The sequence below is a fragment of the Miniopterus schreibersii genome (genome assembly GCF_964146895.1).
Source record: "Miniopterus schreibersii genome assembly, chromosome: 13".
Lineage (NCBI taxonomy): Eukaryota > Metazoa > Chordata > Mammalia > Chiroptera > Miniopteridae > Miniopterus > Miniopterus schreibersii.
This window is the reverse complement of record NC_138113.1, coordinates 7,996,843-8,024,688: the sequence shown is the minus strand read 5'-3', so window position 1 is coordinate 8,024,688 and position 27,846 is coordinate 7,996,843.

The following is a 27,846-nucleotide window of genomic DNA, read 5'->3' as shown; positions in this document are numbered from 1 at the left end:
AGCTTCTCCCACTCACCCACCCACCCCCGTCTCCCAGAACACCCAGGACCTCTCACCTTGAGCTGTTGAGCCCACTGGTCTCTCCCTGGAAGGCATTAGGCCCAGAGGTAACTGGAGGGGTGGAGGGAGCAAGTAGCTCCTCATAGGATTATCTAACTCTCATTTTAAGGATCCTAATGTCAGGAACCCAGAAAAGTACAGACCTTTATACAAACAAGGGACCTGCGACTCGAATGCAAGTCGCATCAATTACGCAGAGAGAGGGCTCGGAGGATTTTGAGTGTGAAACACCACATAAGCACGGTGCTGGCGGTAAGATATGCAAACTGTAAATTTTCAGCAGTGGCAGAATGGGCCATTCAGTCCCATCGTATGAAATGATACTGTCTTCTTAGGCTTAATATTAGTTTAAAATAAAACAAAACCATTTCCCGCTTGATTACAGTTAGAATCAGAGAAGGATTTTCAGTCTGGCCCTCGGTAGTGTTTGAAATAGTGGAAAAGCGCAGATAAGGCGCTGAATAAAATAAATGTTTCTGATCTCAATCCAGTTACTGCGGATTGAGAAGGTAGGTCGCCTCTGGCATCCTCAGCTATAAGAAATTTAACGATGGGTGAAAGTGGGTAAAATCAAGATGCTCTGATAGAATGGGGAGGCTTCTATATCTCAGAAAATTAGGGTCCTTGTAACCAATTTTACAATGGTTGGATTATAGCTAAATAGGATTTTAAGTCTATTGTAAATGAAAGGAAATCTAATTTAACCGGGCCACGTCGTTTTTACTGAAATGCGATAAATGCTAATTCCCCTGCCGGGCACCAGTGACTCGGCTTGTGATGGCTGTTTGCGAAGTGCTCAAGTCTGACCAATCTCAAATTGGCCTTTTCCAGCCCGGAGGCTGAGCCCGGAATCCACGGCTTCAGGAGGGGGTGGGAAATTAAGGGGAGCACTCAGAGTCTGACCTGTTTGGCTCCAGGGCCTTATCACTGTGCCCAAGATCATTTGGCCACTTTTTAGAATCACTTCTCTGTACCAACTTAGGCCCGACCAGAGCTGTGAGACAGCAATCCCAAGCACCTGATTTTAACTCTCCCTCTTTACCTTTTTTTTTATTATTATTGCTGTCTATGTTTTAAGCAAAGTAAAAATTATCCCCCCAAAATATCCGAAGGCAATGTTTTCTTATACACAAAAGCCAAGAGACAGAGAGGGACAGGCCAACATGCAGACAGCGAGCAGTGAGCATGGTTGGTGCACAGATGCCGGATGGTAGGCAATGGTGTACGTATGACTGAGAAATCCCCCAGCATTCCAAATCTGGTGTCATTCTTTCTTCCAATATTCAGATAAAATCACTGGAGTCCCTATTTTGTTTCCCTTCCATATCACTTCCTTGGGAATGCAAACATGTGGCTGCTAGTTCCCAAGGCCACTGCAAACCATGACTGACCCTAAGTTATAGTTCGCAACCAACTTCCTTGAATACTTGAGGATGTCATATGAAATTACAATACTGAAAAAGAAAATGTAGAACATAAGCACTCCCCAAATCTACTAGATATCACTTATTACATACCGTTGCTGACCCTTTCTCTCCTTAGCCCTGGCCAAGTAGCTGAGGTGTCTGCCCCTGGATCAGATCAGAGTTTATTCTTCTGGCTTGTCTTTGCCTATTTCCTGGGCCCTCAGCCCCTATCCCTGAAACCATCTAATAATGATAGTCATGTTCATAACTATAGCTAATAATTCCTGAGTGTTCCCATATGACACTGCTTTAGGCCCTCTATCTGCATTAATCCATTTAATCCTTCCAATAGCCTTATGGGGGGGGGGGGTGATCTTATATTCATATTTCACAGATTGAGAAGCTAAAGCACAAATAGATTAAGCAAATTATCCAAGGTTTAGAAGACTAGTACATGGTGGAGGTTAAGATTCAAGCCCAGGAGTCTGATTCCAGGCGTGGTGGTCTGAACTGCTTTCTTACGCTGCAATCCAGAAACAATCTCTATACCCAAGGAAGACCCAGCCGTGTTCATAGATGGGCAGTTGAGCATTCTGCGATGGTGTGGCTAGGCTAGGGCGCCCAGTGTTCGGTCTAACACCAGTCTAGATGTTTCTGTAAAGGTAGTTTCTAGATGTAGACTTTGAGTAAGAAAATCAGTAACTCAGTACGTAAGTAGATAAGTAAATAAACAGCCAAATAACAGGTAAATAATTAATTGATAAAATCAGTAAGCAGTAGGCTTTGAGCAAGTTAATCATGAGATTACCCTCCATAATGTGGGCTGGCCTCATCCAAGCAGTGAAGGCCTTAAGAGCAAAGACTGAGGTTCCCCGGAGTAGAAGGAATTCTCCTTAAGACTGCAACAGAGTCGTCTACTTGAAATCTGCTGAGAATGTAGATCTTAAGCATTCTCACCACGGGAAAAACATAAAGGTAATGGATATGTTAATGTGATTGTAATAATCATTTCACAATGAATTCATATATTAAATCATCATGGTGTACACTTCAAAAATATACAATTTACTTGTCAATTATACCTCAATAAAGCTACTTAAAAATAAATATAAATGTTAAAATATATATTTTATTTTTTTTCAGGAAAAAAAGAAAGGCTATGACTTAGAAACCCTGCCTGCAAATTAGGACTCAATACTTGTACCATCAAGTCTTAGCTGAATTTCCAGCCCTCCAACCTGCCCTACAAATTGCAGGCTTGCCAGCCCCTACAACTGAATTAGCCAGTTCCTAGAAGGGTGGCAGCAGGTCTATAACATCTAAGTAGGCCTAGGTCTTTCAGATCTTTAAAATCTTGCCCATCTGGGATGCCAGTGCAAGCACAATGTTCATGTTTGCACTAAAAGAAACCTTCCCCAGACAGGACTTTCCAGACGTGCATTGGAAACCACCAGAATATTAAGTGCTAAATTTTCTGGGAAAGCATACACATGGAAAACAGTAAGAGAGTCCTGGCCGGGTGGCTCCGTTGACTGGAGTGTCCTCCCATAACCAAAAGGCTGTGGGTTCGATTCCCGGTCAGGGCGCATACCCAGGTTGCAGGTTTGATCCCCAGTCTGGGAGCGTACAAGAGGCAACTGATCGATGTTTTCTCTCACATCGATGTTTCTCTCTCTCTCTCTCTCTCTCTCTCCCCCCCCCACCCCTTCCTCTCTCTCTAAAATCAATAAATCTATCCTTGGGTGAAGATGAAAGAAAACCAGAATGCTGTAGGAGCCGATCAGAAGCAAAGAATAGCTTGGCTGTGTGTGAAGGATTCAGTGACCAGTGAACCTGCTTTTTATGAAGCATAATAAATAAAATGGAATCCTGCCCTGTTCCTTTCGGAAAGAGGTCAAAACTGGCAGTTTTGTCTACTTACCATGCAATTTGTTTTCCAGTTAAGTATCTGCAAGTGAGAAATAAACCACATTGGTGAAACGAGCAAAAATTGCATCAGGGCCCTAATTATTGCTGTTTACTTAAAATTAAATGGCTAGGACACAACCGCCCGGGAGGAGCACGTGGTAGAGCCGTTACGCGGCCCAGCCCGTGCGTGCATGTGTGAGCTCCCACGCCTGCGTGCGTTCGTCCTTTAAAAATATGTTGTCATGAAGCGCCGCATCCCCTGCCCAGGCCGGCCACGGCAACGCACTTGGAAAATTCCTGTTTTAAAAACATGCAGCATTTCTGGCAGTAGAAACTTTCAAAAAACTTAGCATTGTGCTCAAAAATCCTTGGGCCTGCGTTTCTGTATTAGACTCGTGGCTGGTTCCGTTTTTATTGTTTTTTCGCCCCATTCAAACATAGATGACCTGCGTTAAGGCCCCATCGGAGCAAGGCAAGGATGGTAAATACATACTAATTTCTAGCATCTGAAGCTGTTCTCGGCGTGGGGCTCCTGAGCGGCAGCCACGGCATCATCACCTGAGAATCGGTTAACATTGCAAAACCTCAAACTCCACCCCAGACCTACCGAATCAACCTCTAGAGACAGGGCTCAGGCATCTGCATCGTATTTAGTTTTTCACTGATGCTGAGGCTCACTGAAGTGTGAGAGCCACTGTTCTAACTGATGACAAACTTACCAGGCCGCAGGAATCACGAGGGAGGCCCTGCAATGAGAGCGGGTGGGGCGCAAAGGGTGACCTCAGCTTAGCTGACTCAGTCATCTTGACCCTTTGGAAAATTTCAACTTATTACGTGACTCCCAACGATGATATTGCAAAAGCTCCCCAGAGATACCCATCAGACTCTGTTGAAATGTCAGCTTTAAACTGAGGCCGCTGGTGTGAATTGGGTTTAAACTCTGTTGAAATGTCAGCTTTAAACTGAGGCCACTGGTGTGAACTGGGTTTATTTCCATTGAGCTCACCTTTGGCAACATTTCTGGAACTGCTGCGAGGCGCCCAAGTCTCTCGTGTTAATAAACAGAAAACCTGACCATCCAGATCAGCAGCCTTCGGCCTTGTCTGACCTGGTGCCCACTTTACAATCCTGAAATGAAACTGAAAGACAACACACCCTTCCTCGGCACAATTTTAAAATAATAAATGTCTTCCCGCTCTCTAAATCTTCTAATCTGACACTCCTCCTGAGCTCCCTAACCCCGGGCCCTCCAAACCTCGAGGCCCATCATCAACACAACCCCTGGCATCCTCCATCCTTTCAGTGAACGTCCCCTATGTCTTCTTTTTAATGTTTTTAACCCACTGTCTTGAGGCATGATTGACGTGCAAAAAGCTGTACATACTTACTGTAGACAATTTGATGAGTTTGGACATCAGTTGAGATTGTGGTGATGGTTTCATAGGAATACACTTATCTCCAAACCCTACGTGTTCTTTCTCTGTCCTAGCCTGGGGGGGGCACGCTGTTCCCCTCCAGCCCCCTGACGTGGTGGCTGTTCACTTTCCCACCCTTCACACTTCCGGGCCTGGAGGTAACAGGCATCCCTCATGCTGGTCATTGTCACCTCTCACTAATATGAAAACGAGAAATTCAGAAATTGTGCCACCAGGGAACCAATGCCAGCCCACTACATAACGTTTTCATGTATGTCTGTAGGCGTGGGCTTCTTTCTATGTGCGCACATAAGGGGAATTTCTCCAGTCTTGAGGAAGAATTTCGTGTTTGGGAAATTTCAGTTTTTGCTTTTAAGACCTTCAGCTAATTGAGTAAGTCTCACATTATTGAAGGTAATTTCCTTCGCTTAAAGTTGACTGACTGTAGATGTTGGTCACATCTACAAAATACCTTCAGAGCAATATCTACACTAGTGTTATACCAAGCAACTGGGCACCATAGCCTAGCCACGTGGACACAACCATCACACACTCATTCTGGGCACGGCACACAACTTTTACTGCTGCTGTAATCAAACGGAAAACTAGACCAAATGTAGAAAAAAGCTGGTTTCAGATTTTGGGTGGAAGCAGAAATTGATAAGCCGAATCTTAAAAATACATGAAAATACAAAAACACCTATGACAACCAAAACAATTTTTCAAAAGAAGAACAAAGTTGGAAGGCAGATACTAGATTATATCAAGGCTTATAAAGTAACAAGAATTAAGACAGTGTGTTAGAGGCGTAAGAATGGGCATGTAGATCTGTAGAATAGATTACAGAGTCCAGACATATTCACACATATATGCTCGACTGGTTTTTGTCAAAGATGCCAAGGTAATTCAATCTGAAAGGCTAAACTTCTAACAAATGGTACCAGAAAAACTGCATATTTATTTGGAACAAATACGAACCTTGACTCTTACCGCATGCACAATAAATAACCTGAAATGGATCACAGACCTAAACACAAAGACAAAACTTTAAAACTTAATTAAGGAAATATAGGGGGAAATATTCCCGAGGTTGATCTAGGCAATGATTCCTTAGATACAGTGATACAACTATGTCCGCTACCTCAAGGACGGGTCCCTGTCATTACACAACTGTCCAAACCCAGGGAATGTCCAACACCAGGAGTGAACCCCAATGTAAACCAGGGGCTTTGGGTGCTGCGATGTCAATGTAGGCTTATCAATGGCAACAAATGTACCACTCGGGGGTGGGGGGACACTGATAATGGAGAAAACGATGGCTGGATGGGGCCAAGGCATATGTGGGAACTTTCTGTACCTTCCTCTCAACTTTGTTGTGAACTTAAAACAGCTCTATTAAAAAAATATTCCCGAGGCGGCGTGCCAAAGTCTCGGACAGAAAGAGAAAGAATGATGAGTTGGATTTCATTAGCTGTTGAAGATTTGTTCTATGAAAGACATCATCGAAAAAACAAAATAGCAAATTATTGCAATAAATGCCATCCGGAGCAGTTTCAAATCCCCTTCAGTTCCAGAACAAGACGACCGACAGCCCAAAGCTCAAGAATGGGCAAACCCCGGAGGAGACATTTAACAAAACACGACGTGTGAATGGTGGCCAAGCCCGCGAAAGCTGCTCAGAGTGGCTGGTAGTGAAAAAAATACATGTTGGATGTATAATTAGACACTCTCGCGCCCTCGCCAGAGTGGTGAACGTTGAAAGGTTAACGACACAAATGTCAGTGAGGATCCGGGGCACTGAGACCACCCTGCACAATGACTTGGCAGTTTCTTAAAAAGTTAAATAAGCGTCTACCCTGTGACCCAGCAACCACTCCATGTGTTTACTCAAGAGAAGCGGCAATAGGCATCCACATTAAGACGTGTGCAAAGATATTCTTAGTGACTTTATTTGTAGTCGTCAAAAACTGGAAATGGACCTACTGTCCGCCGACGAAAGAGCGGGTAAGTTGTGGCCTATTCATACCGTGCAACGGTTCTCAGCAGTTGAAGGGAAAAGCCCACTGTGACGTGCAACATGCATGAGCCTCACGGAAGCCGCGGTGATAAGAGAAACCGGGCTCCCAAAAGTGCGCATTGAACTGCGTCCCTTCCGTGAAGACTGGGGGCTGCCTGTGGGGGGGCTGCTCGGAAGGAGGCGCGAGGGAACCGGCCGGGGTGAGGGTCATATCCTAGTTGCCGTGTGTGTTACAGGCACGTGCACATTTGCTAGAAGTCAACAAACTGCACCCTTAAAATGGGTGTGTTTTTTAAAAGGTACCTTTCTTGTTGACAGTATTACAGAGGTCCCCTTCCCCCCGCATTGACCCCCTCCACCCAGACCTACACCCGCCTTCACACCTGCGAGAGTTAGACTGTGTACTTTTTAAATACATGTGGATACACGTCTGAACTACGTATTGTATCCTCTAGATGTCCCTGTCCATCCTTTTATCACTTGAAATAAAATTACAAGAGGCATGGTTATATACAATTCTTTCCATATTCATCTATAAATACTATAAACACAGTATTTTAGAGAACTTGACAAGCTAATATTAAAACTTATACCAAATAACAAAAGGCCAAAACTTGCCATGCCGATTGTGAATGAAAAGACCAAGTAGGAAACCATGTTCTGGCAGCTGTGAAGACTGACTCTGAAAAACCACCCCCCAAAACGTAACAGCTTCTTACGCTCATAAGTTTGCCATTTGTGCGGAGCTTGCTGGGAGGCTTTCCTGTTCTTAACGTCTGGCGCTGCTTGGCCGAGGGTAGAGGACCCGCTTTTGACTTTGTGTGTGTGGTGAGAACACTTACAGTCGACTCTCTTAGCGACCTGCAGGTGCTCGGTACAGTGTCACTAAGCGTGGTCTCCTTGCCAGGCGTCAGGCCCCCAGAGCGCCAGTTAGTTCTGGACCCTTGACTGTCTCCCCGCCCCGTCCCTGCCAGGCACCACTCCACTCTCTGCTTTCATGAGTTTGACTCTTTTTAGATTCCACATATGCATGAGCTTGGACATGACTTGTCTTTCTGTGTCTGGCTTATTTCATTGGTCATAATGTCCTCTGGGTCCATCCAGGTTGCTGCAAACGGCAGGACTGTCTTCCTTAGGACTGAATGACGTCCCATTGCATGGATGACTATATCTATTATGAATACGCACACAGGCATGCCTCATTTATTGCGTTTCCCTTTATTGCGCTTCACAGATGTTGCATTTTTTTTTACAAATTGAAGGCGAGGCCCTCTCCAGCGAAAAGATTACAGTTCCCTTCAATGAGAGACTCGCTTTGTTGTTTGGTCTGGCACCAAACCTGCAGTATGTCTGAGGTAGGCCTGTGTCACCTTTCCTTCACCCATTCACCCACAGCCGACACCTAGGCTTCTCCCTATCTTGGCCACTATGAACAATGCCACAATAAACATGGGAATGCAGATGTTATTTGAGGGTGATAGATAAGTTAATTATCTTGCTGTGGTAATCATTTAGCAATGTATACATACATCACATATCACATTGTATACCTTAAATATACACAATGTTTATTTGTCAATTATACCTCAGTAAATCTGGGGGGAAATAAAGAACCCACTTTTAAGGTGGCTCACTCACATGGCTGGCAAGTAGGTGCTGGCCACCCAGCGGGAACGCAGCGACGGGTGTGGGCCGGGGGCCTGGTTCTCCACCTTGGAGCCTCCCCACATCGGGCTGGCACTTCCTACAGCGTGAAGGCTGGGTTCCAGGAGAACACACAAGGTACCCTGGGAGAAGCAAATGGCAGTTTCTGTGACTTGGTTTTCAAAGTCATATGACATCATTTCTGCCAAACCCTATTGTTGAGGTAGCCACAAAGTCTTCCCAACTTCGGGTGCAAGAGACATAGAGTCCATTCCGAGATGTGGGAGTAGCAAAGTTTTAGAACAGCATGTTGGACGGGAGATATGGCGGTGGCTGTCTGCCATAATTAAATTAATCAAATTTTATTTTATTAATTTAAAAATGAAAACTTCACAGAAAATTAAAAGCGACAGAGTAGGTGAAGATTTTAACACATACTACTATACAGTATATATCTACAATAACTAAAGAGCCCATACAAATCAATTTTTAAAATATGAAACAATCCAGTGGAAAAAATTGTAGAAAATACAAGTAGACCTGCTTCACAACAGGAAATCCAAACCAATAAAAATACTAAAATATGCTAAACTTCAGTAATAGCAATCTGGGAAATGTAAATTATAACAATGAGGAACCATTTTAAATGCACCATATTGGCAAAACTTCTAAAATCAGTCAATGTCAAGTGTTGGCAATAAAGTACTATTGGTCAGAGTTTTGGGGATTAACTAGGTAACATCTGGCAAAGCTGAGGATGCACATGACCTATGATTTCATTTCTACTCTCAGGTTTATACATTAGAAAAGCACTTATACTCACTAGGACACAGGTTTACAAAAGAATGTTTATTGAAATACTATTTGTGGAGTGGTGAAAATTAAAGACCATGCACATGTGCATCAATAAGAGAAGGGCTATATAAACCATGGTATATTTAAACAATGGAGTGTTACAGTAGTTAAAATAAATAGACTAGCTCTACAATTATAAAATATCAAAATACATGCAAGAATATAATGGGAAACAAAAAACCAAGCTGCAGAGCAGTATGTCAGTATTAGGTCATTTATATAAAGTTTTAAAGCATTAAAAACCACCTATGTGTTGTTTATGGATATATACATATATTGGAAAGTATAAAACCGTGTGTAGTCATATTAGACACAAAATTCAGAATAGTAATTACTGTAGGAAAAGAGATTGAGAATGGGATTAGGTTGTGGAACCCAGTGGCCATCAACCTCCTGCAAAATATTCTTCTACTTTAAAATCAGAGGCAAAAATGGCAAATGTTTAATGTTGTTCAGTGTTTATTATCCTCAAAGTGGACAGTTGGGCGTGTTTGAAATGGATCTTCACAAAGCCCTGTGCCAAAGAGAACGAGCCTTACAGCTGATTTAACTCAACAGTCCTTTTCTAGCCCGGACCAAATCTCACTTAGCAGATGCAGACGCGCGTGTCCAGGAGGAAGGCTGGAGTCCCTTCCATCCACACAGTGAGTGATTCGCACGAACGGACCGGGGACAGTCCCGTGCTTCCCAGGCAGGCCCTTTTCTTCCACACGTCACTCTGCAGGGGCATTCTCAAGGGGGGCCTTGCTGCATCTGTCTGGCCCAGACAGAAGGGTCGGCTGGGGCAATTCGTCCCAAGCACAGCAGACAGAAGGGTAAGAGCAGCCGGGCGACGCTTCACGGCCAGGCAGGGTGGGTTGTGAGCCGAGGTGTGACACCCCCGAAGACCTCGTCGTCAGAGAATCGCTCTTCTGACGTCACCACTGCCGTCTTCACTGAGTTTTACTACAAGAGGGAAACACCTATAGCAGATATGAGGCCTTCGGTCCTCAGAATGAGTTCAGAATGGCCCAGACTTGGTGGCCTCTAGAAGGAAAGGGCGCAGGGCGTGCGTGGCCTCAGGGCTCAAGGCTGGAACCCTCATGTAGTAACCTGGCACTGGGCCCGAGCCAGTGTCATTTATCTAACCCCAAACCATTTAGGGACTTCCCTCTAGACCCGGAGAAAACGGCCGACCATCCTACAGCCCAGAAGGCTGATCAGGATGTGAACAGGAACGAGCTTTTATTTCCAGACAAACATTTAAAAGGTTGAAGTCTTGTAAATAACCCAAGTAGCCTAATACTCATTAACTTTAATGTCTTCTCCACGACGGCCTCTATAAAACGCTAGCTATTGTTTCCTTCTGTTTTTTCTTAGCTTAACGAAGCCCTCAGTCTTATTGTGAGCAGCGGCGTTTATGATGGAAATAGGCTCCTTGGATAAAACAACAGAACCTCTCTCACAATATTAGAAGATCAAGGCAAACAACTCATTACATCGCCCTCCCGGGTTTCCTTCTATTTGACCAAGAGTCATCTAAACCCTGCCTGGTGTCCCGGGCCTCTGAAGACCAACCCCCACAGCCATCTACCACACACTGGCCCACAAACGTGTTGCTTCACCAAGCAGGAGGGTTGGAGGTTTGGGGTGCAATGCCCACTTTGACTTAAATCACTAAGTCACCTCGGGCGAGTCACGGTCGCCTCCCTGGGCATTCTCTTCACCTGACCACTTGGCATCATGATCCTGACGTATGCTACTCAGGGCTTTCAGCGTGCTAAGTGTGGCAAAGGGTTTTGCGATGCTCCTGTCCCAGGCTGCAGGTGTCTGGGAGGTGGCCAAGGTTCCACATGAGCGTGGGTTCATCACTCCGCACGAAACCACGTCAGTGCAAAGGGAAAGGAGACAAGGAGGGGGAGGGAGCGAACCAGGGAGGCTGTTTGGACCCTCCTCTGCCACCAAGGAGCCTTCTCACACTTCACCCCATCTCCTAGTCTGGTCCCCATTCTCCGTTCACTCTTACTCCACCCCGCCCCTTACATCTGGCGCCAGACCGGGCACCAGCTGCCATACGGCCAGGCCCTCGCTGCCAGGGGCCCGGTCCCACCCTTCACTTCTCCCTCAGGCCACCCTGGTCTCCTAAGAGCTCTAGGATTTAACTGCTGCAAGCACGCAACACAGTTCCACCTCTTTGACCCTCAGCGTGTATCACTTTAACCCAAGGGGAGCGTCTTCAAGTTTAGGTAGAAACTGAACCGGCCACACACTGATTTTATTTATGGGAATGCGGCAACTTATGGGAGCTTACAACTACCTCCCAACCGGGTATGCTCAAACCGGATTGTATTTCCCTGGGTTTTCTTAACCTGCATTCCAGATTAATTAATATTCTGTTCCTTCTTCCCAACTGTTCTTTCACTGATGCTTGCAATAAACCTGAGGCACATTTATAAAAAAACAACCTGAGGCCCCCTTCACTTATGAGGCATATACCTGGGGACAAAGAACATCATTAACCTTTGCCCGCGGCCTCCCACTCTCCACAAACAGATCCTCGCCCGTCTGCACGTGGACGGCGGCTCTCGCCCGGCCTCTCAGCAGCGGTGTGCTTTTTCCTATTTGAAAAGGGTGATTTTAATTCCTGGTCACACTCTCGTGAACACTCTGCAAACTCTTGCTCTGATGTTTGACCCTTATATTGAGAAGTCACGCCCTGGGCCTACTTTAATCAGTTAAGGTTCAGAGATAGGTAGTCTGATGCTTTACTTCCTGCTAAATTTATAACATCGTTTCTTTGAAATCAGTCTCTTCAGTTTAAATAAGTCACTTGTACTCGATCTTTTGATTTCTCTTTAATGCAAAACGCAGGCTAATCTGCGAGAAATTTCAAGGTTGAAGTATGGCAAAGGTGAGGCAGATGCTGCACTTTGTATGATAAAATAATTATTCCTATCACGGCACCTGTGTTTGACTAAGGGAATACGAGAAACAGGAGATTACTGCTGTTAGGTACAGTTTTTCTTGTTCTCTACGTAAGTGAACCTCCTGATCTCTCCGTTACAGCTTCCAAATGGAAGCAAGAGACCAGATGCCCGATTTTGGAAGGCAGTGGGCTCAGGGCCATCGAAAGGGGCTTCGGTGCCTGTCCGTTGAGCATGTAAACGGTCCACTCACTGGGCTCGGTTGGCAATAAGGTGGCCACGTTCAGGCACCTTGCAGTCAGTGGGGAAGCGCAGTCATGTCAACAATTACAATCCTCTGCAATAAATACCGTTAAAGAGAAAGGGGGGACATCGCGGAGGCCTCCTAACCCAGCCCGGTCACGAAGTCAGAAACCATTGGTGGCTGGTTTGGAGGAAGAGAGAAGGTTCCAGGGTGAGACGGGAGGCCAGACACTGAGGGTCTTATAGGTTTTATTAAGAAGTTTGGACGGTGCCTTGAAAGCAGTGAATTTACTGCAGAATGTTTAAGCAGGGCTTGGGCATAATCGGCTTTTTGAGAGAATATTCTGCCTATAGTATGAAGGTGAATTGAAAGAAGAAACAGTCTGGATACATGAAAAATTAGCCCGGAGATGGATGGTGGCCTTACCTGGGGATTAGCAGGGGCAGGGGACATATGGACACTGATTTTGAAAACGATTTAGGAGCACAATGAACAGGGTGTGGTGGTTTGCTGGATACAGAAGGATTTAAGAATGATACAAGCAGAAAAGTAGGAAAGGGTAAGTCATACTGGGAATGCCTGTGGGCACCTCAATGAAGACCCTTTGTATGCTGCTGAATGCACAGATCTGGGGCCCTGGAGAGAGATCAGGCCTGCGGTAGAGTTATGAACATTGTCCCCCACGGGCGGTAGGCGACATGGAGGAGACTGCAGTGGGCGGCGGGGTGGGTATGTGGAGTGAGAAGTGAAGGGTGCCCAGGGCAAGACCCTTAGAAGCAGCGGGGTCCTCGGCCCACAGAGCCGGTGGAGGTGGGAAAAGAACACTGTCAGTTAGAAAGAGTTCTTTAAATATCCGGGGTGTTCAGGGGTTTCCCCGCCAGAAATTATTATGGCAACAATTGTTTTGACACCCATTGTCTTCTATGTAAACCTGTTAGTTTTCACTATAGAGAAATGTCATTTTTTTGTTTTATTATTTTAGTTCATACAAAATAGAACTCGGCATCAGTCTTGTTTCAATTGTGCTGGAGATACTTTAAATATATTTACATGTATATGTATGTGTAATGACCTACTCGATTTTACTCACATACATTGTTTCATCTAAAGTTATAAACGTGATTACCTTCTAAGCTTTGGGGCAGGTCCATTTTAATTAAGAAGTTTGAAACAATATTTCTTTTCCTATCTATAAATAAACAAAAAGAATACGAAAACTTTTAAATGCATGTTCCAATTTTCTTTTCAAGTCACATGTATTGTTAAAATAATTTAGTCTAGCGGTTGAGCGTCGACCTAGGATCCAGGCGATCGGGATTCGATTCCCGCTCAGGGCACATGCCCGGGCTGCGGGCTCGATCCCCGGTCGGGGGCGTGCAGGAGGCAGCCGATCAATGACTCTCATCATTGATGTTTCTCTCTCTCTCCCTCTCCTTTCCTCTCTCTGAAATCAATAAAGATATATTTAAAATAATAATAACAATAATTTAATCTAATAGTACATGTATCTGTTTTGTTAAGTCAGATAACTCATGTTTTGTGTTGAATAAAATGGAAAAGCAAAAAAGTTTTTTTAAATATGACAATATGAGTATGTTTGTCACTCTCACGGTGTTCATCATCCTGCAACGAAACAGCAAAACTATTCTTTAGTCAGGCCTTAGTAATAACACGTTAGAGCTGGTTCATATCCAATAACTTTACAAGTATATGAATTAGGATTTAATGCATTTATTAAACAAAGCATAATCCATAGTTAGTTTATAATTAAAACTTACATCCAGTATACTCACTTCTAGAAACATATCCCAAGTAAACTAATCTGAAGTAGAAGAGAAAACCATTTGTTCAGATATTTAAAAGTACTGCTGTTGGCAACTGAGAAAAATTAGAAATCATCTATATAGCAAGATCAGCTATCTGGTCACACACAAAACAAAAACAACAACAAAAACAGTGCTTTCTCTTCTCAGAAAAGTGACCTTGGGGTATGATAGAGCCTCAGACGGAAAGAGCCTGGGTCCCTGAATCACCACATAGAAGAAAGTTACTTGGGTTAGACCTTTACATGAGCAAAAAATAAAATTTAATTTCATCAAGCCACTGCAATGTTGTGCTTTATTTAATGTTATGCGAATGCTCAATGGCGCATAATAATTAAAGAAAGCACAGCATAGGAGATGGATATTATCCCTTCCGGGGCAAGCGCTGTGCTGGCCTCGCCTGCCTGGTCGGGCGCGGGACACGTGGAAGGTACCACCTGCTCACAGATGCAGACGCCCATTTCTCCAGGCGCTTGCTTCCTCTGGATTTAACTACACGTCTTTTCCAAAGGCAGCCTGTTTTCCTTTCCCACCTAGCCTACACTTTCTTAGACCAATCTCCTTAAGCTGTTCAGCCTTCTGCTTCCAACCAATATTATAGAGCAAAACATGTAAAAATCAATAGAGAGCTAACTTGAGATTATCGGGCTAATGATACAGCTACCGCGGTGTGGAATGCTTTGTGGAAAGAATAGCACTGCCGGCCGGAAAATAAATGGGAACATGTTTTCTAAGATTTCACCTGGTAGCGACACTGCATGCATGTGCCAGGTTTTTGTTTGGTGTTTGCCTGAGCTGCTTAAGGCTTCTGTCCAGTGGAGGGACAATCCCGCCTAATTACTACACTCCATTTGTCCGATACCTAAGAACACATAGCTTCTTTCTTTATTAGTGTCACCCAGCACAACACAACTATGACACAGAATCTGAACTCAACCCAATTAGGGAACTTTTAAGTTGGAGGAAACGGAAGAAGCTCCACGCACACCTCATAAAATCTGCATTCCAGAAATAGATCTGAGACATCCAGGTGGGCCAGAGCCAGCAAGTTCACTTGCCTGTCACCAAGTCACCACTAATAGGAGAAAGGACGTCTCTGCATCACGGAGGAATATTTCCTTATGTGCCAAAAGGAAATCACTTTTCCCTCAAGGAAGCCAGCCCTTCCGATCTCGGAGACATAATGGGTAATTCGCTAATAATCTCCCTGGCACAACACATGCAAGGAAGCAACCCACTGACTTAGTTCTGTTCAATAGACTTTGGTACCCGTGTTTCCTCTCTAGTCCCCTTGCATTTGACTCTCACTACGGAAGCTGCAGTAAGCCTTTAAAAATGCCAGCTCGTATCGGTCCCCTCTCCAAGCCCTGCCTTGGCCTCCCATTTCACTCCAAGCAACAATAAAGTCTTTATTAAATCTTCCCCTTCCCTCACTAATTCTGCTGCAAGGATGCTGGCAGAGACTACTCTAAAGTCCACACAAATCCTTCATACTTGCTGGTCCCTTTATATGGAAGACTGTTTCTTCTCAACTCACCATGACTGATCCAGGGGCCTGCTTCACGTGTCTGCTCAAATATGACCTTCTTAATGAGATGCCCCCTCACACGCTTATACCCCACCCCCCCTCCTGCTTTATTTCCACCCATTTCATTAATTATCTTCCCACATTATAAATCATCTTCTTGATTTGTTTATTGTCTGCCTTCACTTACTAAATAGAAGTCCAACAGGGGCTGCCAGCTCTACCTTCATTTGCATCTTCACTGACCAATCAGACTGGCTCCATTCCAATTTGGGCCAATCAAACTGTGGGATTTGGAGTCCTCATTTACATGAGGGCAGACCAGTTAGGGACCGGGGAGGGGCACCTCTCTGTGTGAGTCAGCTTCCCTCTGGCGTGGGGAGCACACTTTCCATTTCTCCTGAAGGCTGTTTCCCCAGCTGGAGCTGTAACACCAAAGCTCAGAAGAGCTGTCTCGCCAGCTGGAGTGGAGTCCGGCAGAGCCATTTCAGCAGACCCCAGCGGAGCAGAGCAAAGCAGAAGGGAGCAGAGCTGTTCAACAAGAGGGGGCCAAACGGCAACACTGGGGCCAGGGCACCTCTCCCCAGAGTTGCCCTATAGCCCTGCTGTTCCACAGCAAAGCAGGAGGAGCACAACTGAGCTGTTCCACAGATGGGCTGTTTCATAATTGAGCTGAACTCTTTCATAATTTGCACTGAACTTAGTCTCTACCTTCGCCAAATCCCAAATTGGGGACTCCTGTTGGCATTGAAATGGCAGCAATTACCTTTGGGTGACACTATATATGTTAGGATTTACTTGTTATAATAATTATTATAATCCTACAATATAAGTTGAAGCATTTTACAGAAGGAAAGCTGAGCTTTCAGAAAGGCGAAGCTGCTCATGGTTATGGAACGATGGGGATCCAAATCTAGACCTGCAGACATGCCCATGTTCTTCCATCCCTGCTGTGCTGCTTCTGCACCAGTGCTGAGACCAGGCCTGACAGGGCCTCCTTAACCGAAACTTAAGGCCTCATACTCCCTAATGTTATTAAGGAAATTAATCATTAGTGTTTGGCAACATTTACCAACTCTTAGTGAAGAGATTACACAACACTCTACATTCAATCATTTACTAAGCAGCTAAATTGCTATTTTAATCTAACGTAAAAATAGCTCTTAAGTTGTTAAGTGTTAATGAGAAATTGTCATATCTGTTTTACTGACTCCCACTCCTAAATAACTGATACTCCAGTCATATTGTAAATTGTAGTGCAGTGTTTATTGAAACTTGGTTTAATTTTATCACACAACTTGAAAGGCACAGATATAGATGGGATTTAAATCAGGTATTTTAAATTCAAGAAAAGCAACCACATTTTATAATATTAGAATCCAAAAGATAACACATCTGCTCCAACTTTCTCTACTCTAGACTTCTAAGTTTAGCTCCACATGAGATGGGTCATTAAGATTCAAAAGTAACAACTGGATAGCTCTAAGTTTAAAAGAAACAACATCAGAGCACAAGAAAAAAGTATAAAAATTTACTTCTTAGTTAATGGCAAAAAGTTAAAATGTAACTCTGACAGCAGTACTCAGTTCATCTACTCTTCCTTCACTTACCAAATGCACAAGAATGAGAAGGAAAGTCATAAGAGCCCTGTAAGTTGGTAATATTGGGAAATGATCTGTCAATGATATCATTTAAAAATAATTTTAATTCTAGAAAGTATCGGTAGGGTCCTAGGTCAGAACTAAAGGACTAAACAAACTAATGATAGATTTTCAACCAAGCCATTGCTTGCCTCAAACTCACTGTCAGGGGTGAAGGGGGTGGGGATAATAGGAACAGACAACATATATACAAGTGAAAAATTATGGAGAAAAACCCCAAAAATTAAAATAAATCTACAGGTCCAACAATTCCAACTAACTCCAAGCACAAAAAAATAGGAAGAAAATACCACAGTACATCATTTTCAAATTACCTAAAATCAGTGATAAAGAAGGAATCTTAAATACAGCCAGGTGTGCAGAGGGAATGCACATTAAATAGAGAGGAACAAATATCATGGTGACAGCAGATTTCTCATTGGAAATACTGCAAGTGAGAAAACAGTGGAGCAACATGTTTAAGTACTGAAAGAAAAAACCTGTCAACCTAGAATTCTATATCCAGCAAAATTATCCTTCAAATATGAAGGTGAAACATAGAATTTTTCAATCATATAAAAGCTGAAAGATTTCATCACGAGCAGACTCACACTGCAAGAAATATAAAAGAAAGAAGGGATTTTTTTTTTAAGCAGAAGGAAAATAACAAATGAAAATAGGGGGTTACACAAAGGAATGAAGAACACTGAACATGGTAACTACATGGTAAATATACACAATTTTTCCTTATAATTGCATCTCTTTAAAATACAATTGTTTAAACAAAAATAATAATGCAATGTGAGGTTTATACCATATGTAAGTAAAATGTATGAAAACAATATGTTAAAGAAATGAAAGCATACAACTGCAAGATTTTTATATATGAAGTGGTATCGTATCACTTGAAAGTAAACTGATACATTTAAATATGTAACTACAGATCTCAAAGAAACCACTAAATTAACAAAACTAAAAGTTATACTTAATAAGCCAGCAAAGGAGAAAAAACATGGAATCAATACAAAGAGGAGGCTGAGAGAAAAAAGGGAAAAACAAATAGAAGACAGGTAAGATGATAAACTTAAACCTAACCACATAAACAACCACATTAAATGTAATGTGAAAGGTCTGATAATCTTAATTTAAAACCAAAGATGGTCAGATTAGGTAAAAAAGCAATACCCAACTGCATGCTGCCTACAACAAATGCATTTTAAATATAAAGACACAAATAGGTTAAAAATAAAAGGCTGGAAATATATATACTATAGTAACAATCATCAAATGAAAGGCAAAGTACATTGAACAGGCAATCACCCTATATAATACAGTGTTCTAGAACATGGTAAAATGAAGCTAGCACTTATATAATAAACACAGACTCCTATATTTATTTTTTGATGTCTGAAAATTCTGTTGGTATCATTTTCTTGCCAGAAAAGAGAAATAAGTGAAAATGATATTTCAAGAAAAAAATTTTTTATGCTTTTCTACCCGAGAAACTATAACATACAGTATATTCATATCAGGACAACTACATGATCACAGTGGTGTCCACAAAGCATGTTCAATGGTTCCTGGATATTTTTTAGCAATTGAAAGGCATGTCACAGTAATATGAAAGTGATTTTCTATTACATTTGAAAACTCTTGAGGATAAAGCTACGTGTTCAATGATTCAGAGAGTATTTGTTTTTTATCTACTACATAGAAGAGAATGTGTTGATAATTTACAAGGGACACTTAAAAAAACTTAGAATTATATGGGAGGCCAACTCCTCCCAGTTTATCCAGGCCTTTCCCAGTTTTACTTCTGAAAGTCTCACATAGTGGGACCCCCATCGTCATGGACAAACTGGGTGGTTGGTCATGGAGGCACTTTATTGGGTGAAGTTGTGACAAAGATAACTATAGGCCAAAATGAAAAGTCATTTACACTCCAAACTTTAGTGTCAGGTCTAAAATCAGAATATATTTGCATGACCTGGTATAGAACATTATTATAAATTAAGTATAGGGTCAGACACTGAATTATATGTACATAAGGAACTGACACTACACTATCTCAGAGAAATGTCTCAGAATTCCAAATTCTTTACATGCAATACAAGCAAGTTTAACTATTGCTGGTTTTGTTTTTGAAAAACAACAAAAAAGCACAACAACAACTGTGGAATAAGCTTAATTTTTGTTGACAGTTAATACTTTAACCCCATTTAAAATATAAAAACTGAAGACTGATTAATTCTGATACATATTGTGACTATAAATAAGTATTCACCAGATTCTTTCCTCAGAGAATCTCTTGATACTATTTAAAAGAAAGTTATCTACTGCAAAAGGTTAATCAACTCAAGCTCAACAAAAGGTCTGATTTTAATTGAAAGTCCAAATGTCAAAATCTGAAACAAGCTTTAAATGGAGCAAAACAAATTTAACATGTGTGATGCTAAAAAATCTCCTGTTTAAATTTGCATCCCTCAAATCCTTTTCAGGGTGACAGTACATATTTTGGGAGAGTGACAGGAGACACTTGCTAAAACGACAGTACACATTTTGATGATAATTTCAAACATGTCCATGAGTCATATTGGTCTGTAGTTTATCTTGTAATGTCTCTGTCTAGTTTCAGTATTAGGGTAATTGCTGGCCTCTGAAAAATGAGTTGGGAAGGGTTCCCTCCCCTTTCATTTTCTGTGAAGGAATTTAGGTAGAATTGGTATTCTTTCTGCCTTGAGTATTTGGTAGAATTCAGCAGTGAAATTGTCTGGGTGTGGAATTTTCATTATTAAAATGTTTTTAACTATAAATTCACTTTTTAAAATATTCAGGTAATATATTTCTTCTTGAAGGTGTTTCTGTAGTTTGTGTCTTTCAAGAAATTTGTCAAGTTCATCTAACTTGTCCAATTTATAGGCCTAAAGTTGTTCATAATATGCCCGTATTGTCTTTTCAATATTTAATGATGTATACTGGTAATACTTTTAAAATTCCTGATATACATTAAAGTATCTTCCCTATTTTTTTCTCAACCTATCTTCTCTTATTGATCTTTCCAAACACAAGTTTTTATTTTTATTTTTTTCTATTGTTTTTCTGATTTTAATTTCACTTATTTCTGATCTTATATAATTATTTTCTTCTACTTGCTTTAGATTATATTTACTTTTTTTCTTAAGGTAGATCTTAAATCATTGATTTGAGACCCTTATTCTTTTCTAAAATAAATACTGATTACTATAGATTTCCCTCTAATAACTGCTTTAGCTGCATCCCACATATTTTGGTACATAGTACTTTTGTTTTCATTTAAATGAAAATATTTTTAAATATTCCATGTAATTTTCTTTTTCACCTATGGATTGTATTTTTTTCATTTTTGAAGTTTGGGTATTTTTCCAGACATATTTCTGTTATTGATTGCTAGTTTAATTTCATGGATTTTAATTCTTATAAGGTTTGTTCTATGGCCCAGAATATAGGCCTTGGTGAATATCCCATGTGCACTCACTTAGAATAAATATTCTGCTGTCATTGGGTAAAGTATTCTGTAAGTGTCGACTAAGTCCAGTTGGTGATTGTATTCTCAAGTCTTCTATATCCTTACTTATATCAGGGCACTGAGATATCCTATTATAATTGTGGATATGTTTCTCCTTTGCAGTTCTGTCAGCTTTTTGCTTCATATATTATAAAGCTTTCTTATGAAGGACATAAACATTTAGGATGATAGACAGAAAACCAGTAGTATTTGGAAGACTCAAACAACATGGTCAGCCAACTTGACCTAATCGACATTTATAGAGTGAAGCCACTCACTATTTCCATTTTCAGTAAACACAGTAATTATTATAATGAAACATATGCAAAAAATAATCATTGCAACACTAATTATAGCAGAGGTTAGTAAGAACTAATGGTCTACATATAGAGAATCAGATATATAAACTGTTATATATTCATAAGGTGGATACTATGAAGTAGTTTAAATGAATAAATTGTATATCCAAGTATCAAATTGGTTAAATCTCAGAAGCAAAATGGGAATGTAAAAAACAAGTTGCAAAAGGACACATATGGTTTGATGGAGTTCAGTTTGACAAAATCTAATATCAAATTATTTTCTTAACCAAAATGAAGCACGCAATGCAATCACTTCAATATAGTATATCAAAATATATTTGATAAAATCCAAATAATTTTTCTAATAAAAATACTATGTAAAAGAACATGAGAAAATTATTTAATATAAATTCAAAAATACGTATTTCAACTACTAAAAAAAGTAAACAGAGATTTAGCTAATAATTCAATAGTGGAAGCAAATTGCATTCATAATGAATATTAAATTAATCCAAGAGAAGATAAAAAAGAGGGAAAAGGAACAAAAGAAGAGACAGCATATGTGAAAAACTAGCAAATGGTAGCTTTTAAATATTACTTACCACATTTAAAAAAAAATACATTAAGTATAGATGGCTTATACAATTAAAAGACATAGATTGGAATATTGGATTGAAGAGTAAGATCAAACTATATTTTGTCTATCAGAAATCAACCTTAGTTATAAAGCTATAGAGAGTTTAAAATAAAAGTATGGTAAATAATCAATGTGTGTTCTCTGGTAATGAAGGAATTAAGCTATAAATCAAAACCAGAAAGGTATCTGGAAAAATTCCAAATATGTCAAAATTTAAAAATATACTTCTATATAACCAGGGATGAAACAGAAAATCATAGGAAAGATTAGAAAATATGTTTAGTTCATTGAAATAAAACCACAATGTAACAGAATGTGTGGGACAAAGATAAAGCCAGGCTTAGAGGATAATATATAGCATTATATGCTTGTATAAAATAAAATAAAAAAGATTTCAAACCAGCTACCTGAACCTTTATACTAAAAAATGGAAAAAATAAAAGCAAAAGCAAGCAAAACAAAGCAAAACCTAAAGAGCAGAAATCAAGCTGAAAACCAAAAATCAATAAAGAAACTTAAAGCTGATTGCTTGAGAAGATCAATGAAATTGATAACCCTTTAGCCAGACAAAATAAGAAAAAAACAGAAGCACAAATTATCAATATCAATAAATGAATTAAAGTACAGTTACATTCATCAAAATGGATGACCTATAATGTACTAGTCAATGAAGGAAAGTCATTTAATGAAAAATGCAAGATTGAACAGCATAGTTTTGTATAAGCTACAAGTTGGTCAAACTATATAGAAAAGCATTGAATTAATAACCACTAAAATCAGGAATTTGGTTTCACTAATATGGAGAAAGGATGATGTAGGCTTGGACACACAAAACCTTGCAAAAGTATTGCTGATACTTTGTTTCTCAAGCTGGGGGCATAAGGTTTTGTTGTCGTTGTTATTAGTTAAACCATAGGGAAAATCAATGTTTCCCAATTATTTAAACAACAAATCTGAATTTTTTCAATCCTGAAATTCCTTAAGTAGCAACTTTCAGAAAACTGTCAAAATATATCTACAATTAAGGAAGGATAATAGGAATTTTGTTCCTTCTCTAGATATATAAACATCTACTACAGAGAGTCTCACAAAACAGCACAGACCCTACAGATGCTTTCTTCACTTGCAGGGAGAGCTACCACGTTATCTCAACAATGTAGCACTGAAATGAGCTGTGAATGTTGAACCCTCCAAGCTGGATGAGAGTCAGTGCTGGCAGCATTCTTTAATCAGAATCTCTTCTTAGATGGGTGCATTTCTATCCCCCAACCCACCCACCCACTCAATATGAAGAAATAAACAGGGGTAAAGGAAATCGAATGTTTGAAAGGTAGAGGCTGAACTTGAATTTTTATTTTAGCCATAAAACTCTATGTATCATAAATGTTGAAATGTTCAATGTGGTTTGCTTTTTATAATTATTTGTTTTTTCCAAGAGAATGTGAGAAGTGAGCTCAGCATGTTCATTTCCCCACAACCACGAAAGTTCATCTCACTAAACAAGCTGATTGCTAAATCTGGCAAAGGAAAAATTCTAGACAAATCTGTTTATCAAAAGACACTCCTAGGTCCAAGATGGCCATGGCAGAGTAGGTGGATGCTACATTTGCCTTCTCCGAGTGCAGGTCTTTTAGATCCCTGGTTAAATTTACTCCTAGGAGGCCCACTCTTCGCATACCTTTGTACCTGCCAAGTATTAAGAGATGCATGCAGCAGCATTTCCATTGTGCTTTGAAAAATCATTTTAATTATATGTGTATGTGTATGTTATTTCTCATCACACATAATCTTAAACACTAAAATGGAAAAAATAAATTCCATCATGACTGTTCCACGAAAAGGAGAAAGAGTGTCCCGCAGATCCATGCACAGATTTCTACAGATTCTGGGCACACACGGCGCACAGCTGTTGACTAAATCTGGCCCTTGGGGGCCAGGATAAAAGAAAACACAATTAGAGGTGAAACAAGCAGGTGTTTTCCTTTGTTTGTTTGCTTTCGTTATTTGAGTGGGAAGCGCAAGACAGCTTCCTATATGGCAAAGTACACTGAAGAATTTCAAACTCTTCATCTAATTGCTTTGTCTCTTAATAGCAAAGCAACAGTGTTCTTTCTGGAAATAAACTCATCTCCATACCCACAGAGTATAAAAATGAAAAAAATAAATGCCTTTCTGGTCTAAGCTAAAATTAAAATACATTTGTGACACTAAATCCTACTCTGTTCTAGTCCTTAAATATTACATGGACATTAATGCAGAATTTACTCTAGTCTACCTTCTATTACAGATAACTCTAATTTTCTCATCTCCCCTATCAGAAATAAACTTCTTCAGGTCAGGAGTGATATTATTCATCTGTGTCCCAAGTACAGATCTTGCATAAATATTTATGGAATGATTTGCATCCAGTAGACACACCAAAATATCTGTAGAATGAATCAATCCTGAGTCCCTTAGGGAAATGCTATGAGAACAAGATCTTTTTCGGAATGATGATGTTTGAGACAAGTGTAGTCTATTTATACAGGTAACAAATTTCCCTTGCTGGTAGTAATTTAGTGCAAGGAAACAAGGTGGACATTTCAAGTAAAATCCTCATGTTTCCAAAGTAGAGGTGTCACAGAATGAGGAATTCTCTCCCTCCAACCCATTTCTATTATATTGCTTGTATACTACTTATATAGTTTTTAAAACTGGGAAACCCAACAAACACATAAAATGATGCTGTACTGCTAGGTACATGCGTGTGTGTAACACATATATGTACGGTGGGCTGATTTCAACTTAAAGGCTATCAACATGATGTTGGCCACATCTCCAAGAATATTTTAGGCAGAAAGAGTTATGTAAAAAAATATCCTATGACTGAGTTCCAATGACATAGCCGGTGGTGAATTAAGTATATGCAAACAAGGGCATAAAAATATTTTTAAATGAATGTTATGTTCACACACACACACACACACACACACGTATGTGTGTGAATGAAAAACAATTAGGAGAGTGAAAATGAGACACCCTTACTCTCTCTTTAGTATTTTTAATAATGACATAAAGCCCTCCATGTACCACCACCCCGGCAATAATGTTTTCAGTGTGCAGGGCCTCTAAAGTCTTGGTGTGGCCCTGGGGACAGACCCTTTTTAACCAGCCTGATGGCAGGACCCAACTGAGAGAATCCCAAAGGGAAAAAAGGAATAAAATTAGACACAATACATCTAATGCCCAACATACCTCCACACTTTCTCCCAAGTTTTTTATAGTTCTAGGGCTTGTTTCATTAAGAATGATGCCACTACCTTTAAAAAGCTCTACTAGATTTTTTTTTAATCTAGGTTTTATATTTTTTAAGAGAAACTTGTAAAATTTCCCTGTTGGAAAAGAGTATTTAATATTTTCATACTGTATTTTTTTCTATAGAACTTTACATCTCTATACATAGAAAAAATAAATTTAAGCTATGTAAATACATATTTATATTTACAAAAATATTTAAATCTAAATAAGTCCTTAAAATAACTTCATATAAATTTTATCCAAAATTTCCTTTAAAAATACAGCCGTTTCTCCCCGTATCTCAAGTTGACTGTCATTCTACGCCTCTGATCCTTAAGTCTTGTCACAATGAACTACAAAGCTTAAAAGTCAAAGAACACCTAATATTTGTATTACCAGCGCCTTCACTCCAGAGTGTCATTTGCAGCAGCCTCGCACTGTCCCTTAGTACAGGAAAAGTATTCTTAGCGTCTATGGGAAAGCGGGTGGAATCCATCTAAGGGCCAGCACGTGTATCTAACTTACAGAGCGTCTCTCCTCTAAAGTAACTTTCGGCAAGAATGGGGGGAAATACATCTAAACACTCACCTTTGAATCACAGCCTTGGTCATCCTAGACAAGCCAATTAACTAATTTTCAAATTAAAAGGTGGCTGCCATAAAGCTTTGCCCTGGGCAGCATTCGACATTATTTTATGAAGAGCTTCAACGGGCCGGTGGCTTGGGTAGATCAAGGTGGTGCCATGTCCCTTTTGCAGAGCGGAGCTGCAGTCCTCCCCACTGGGTAACTGTAGGCTTGCTACTCGAGGTGCAAAGCTCTGTCGTCCTCAGCATGACAACTGCAGCCACCCCGCCCTGAGGACAACGGTGGACGCACCCAAGGCAGAAGGCAAGGGCACCTGATCTTCCTTCTCGGGCTCCGGCGTGGGCACTGTTCCGATTTACTCCCACAAATCTTCTGCGACTCCAACAGACTCGAAGCTCTTGCTGCAATTAGTGCTCTCCGCACTTGGCATATCATCTAACAGCTACACCTCCAGCCTTAGCAAATCTTGCTGCCCTTTTACTAATTTGATAAAAGGCCGCCTTGTTTCCAGAATTGGTGATTTCCACCCTAATATACATTCTGGTAATATTAAAACACGGATAAAATGCCCCTTAAAGCTTACAATACATACAAGTCCTGTGATCTCAGAATGCTTCCTTCTCGGCAGCTCTTGGGTAATTCTCAGTGTTAAGGGTACTGTGCACAAGTAAGGGTGCAGAATATTTATAGTCTACTTTCACACAAGCTAAAAGCACCACAATTATTTCTTGAAGACCTATCTGTTCATTTCTTCACAAGACCTTGCAGCCATTCTCAGGTTGTTTCCTGTCTTTCTATGGCTATTGCCTTTCCCCAGAACCATTTCTTGTAAGACTGATAAATTTAAACTCAGAATACTAGAGAAAAGACACATATAGAACCAGTTGCCTAACCATTTAATTTTTCACAGCTGCCACCAGAGAAAGAAGAGGAAATATGTAGACATAATACATAAATAACATAATTGACTGGATTTTATCAGCAGCTAAAAGAATCTAAAAAGGGATATACTTAGAGTATTTGCTAGGATAGAGTCTAGACTTACCAGTGGATTGCTATGAGCACAGCTGAACATGTCAGCATTGAATTCCATATTTTTAGACTCCATGCTTTTATGCTGTTCTACCTTGAACGATCTCCCTTCCTTACTCCAAAAATTCTACTAAGCCTTCAAGACCATTTCAAATGCCACTAATCAATGAAGCCATAGCCTCCAAATACCAAGAGCAAATAAATTATCCCCCCCCGTGTTCTAAAAGCAATTTTTATACATTTCATTATAATTTTTAATCCAAAATTCCACGTACACACCACCATCACCAGGGCTATAAATAAAACATATGGTGTTACCTAAAGTAGATACACATTTATAGCAAACTGAATTATCAATAAGTCTGTAAGATCTTTTACACTGAAAAAAAAACAGAGGTCAAATTACAGAGCTACACTCAATATATTCTTTTAATGGAGTATTATGCAGCCATTAAGAATTTGTTTACCAAATGTTAAGAAACTGTTCTGATATAATGTTCAGTGAAAAAAGCAGAAAAACATACACTTCCCCCACACCAAACACAACCTTCAGTAGCAGGATGAAAAACAGTAAATGACCAACCTAAAGGCATTAAAACAAATACAATTTTATGAAGCAAAAATCAAGACACTATAAAATCTTAACCTAATATTCTCATGCAAATTTGAAAACATGGCATCTATAACAAAGAAAATAATAGAGACAGATGTTAAAAGATACTATGAATTTATCATTTAAAACTTAATACTAGCGCCAAAATAAATAGATACTAAAATGAACACAATAAAAATTTCAGAGTTCCAAATATATTAAGAAATGATTTCACTACACTGATATTAAGAATTTTGTAAAACAACTTTAAAACCTCACTGTAAACAAATTAAAAGGTAATCAAGTGTAAACAAAGTTAAATGGCAAGAGAGAAAGTAGGAAAACAAATTTTCAACATGAGAAGGTAAATATTCTTACAACATAAAAGGGCTCTTAAAAAACAGAAGGCAAACATTCCAATACATAAAAATATAATTC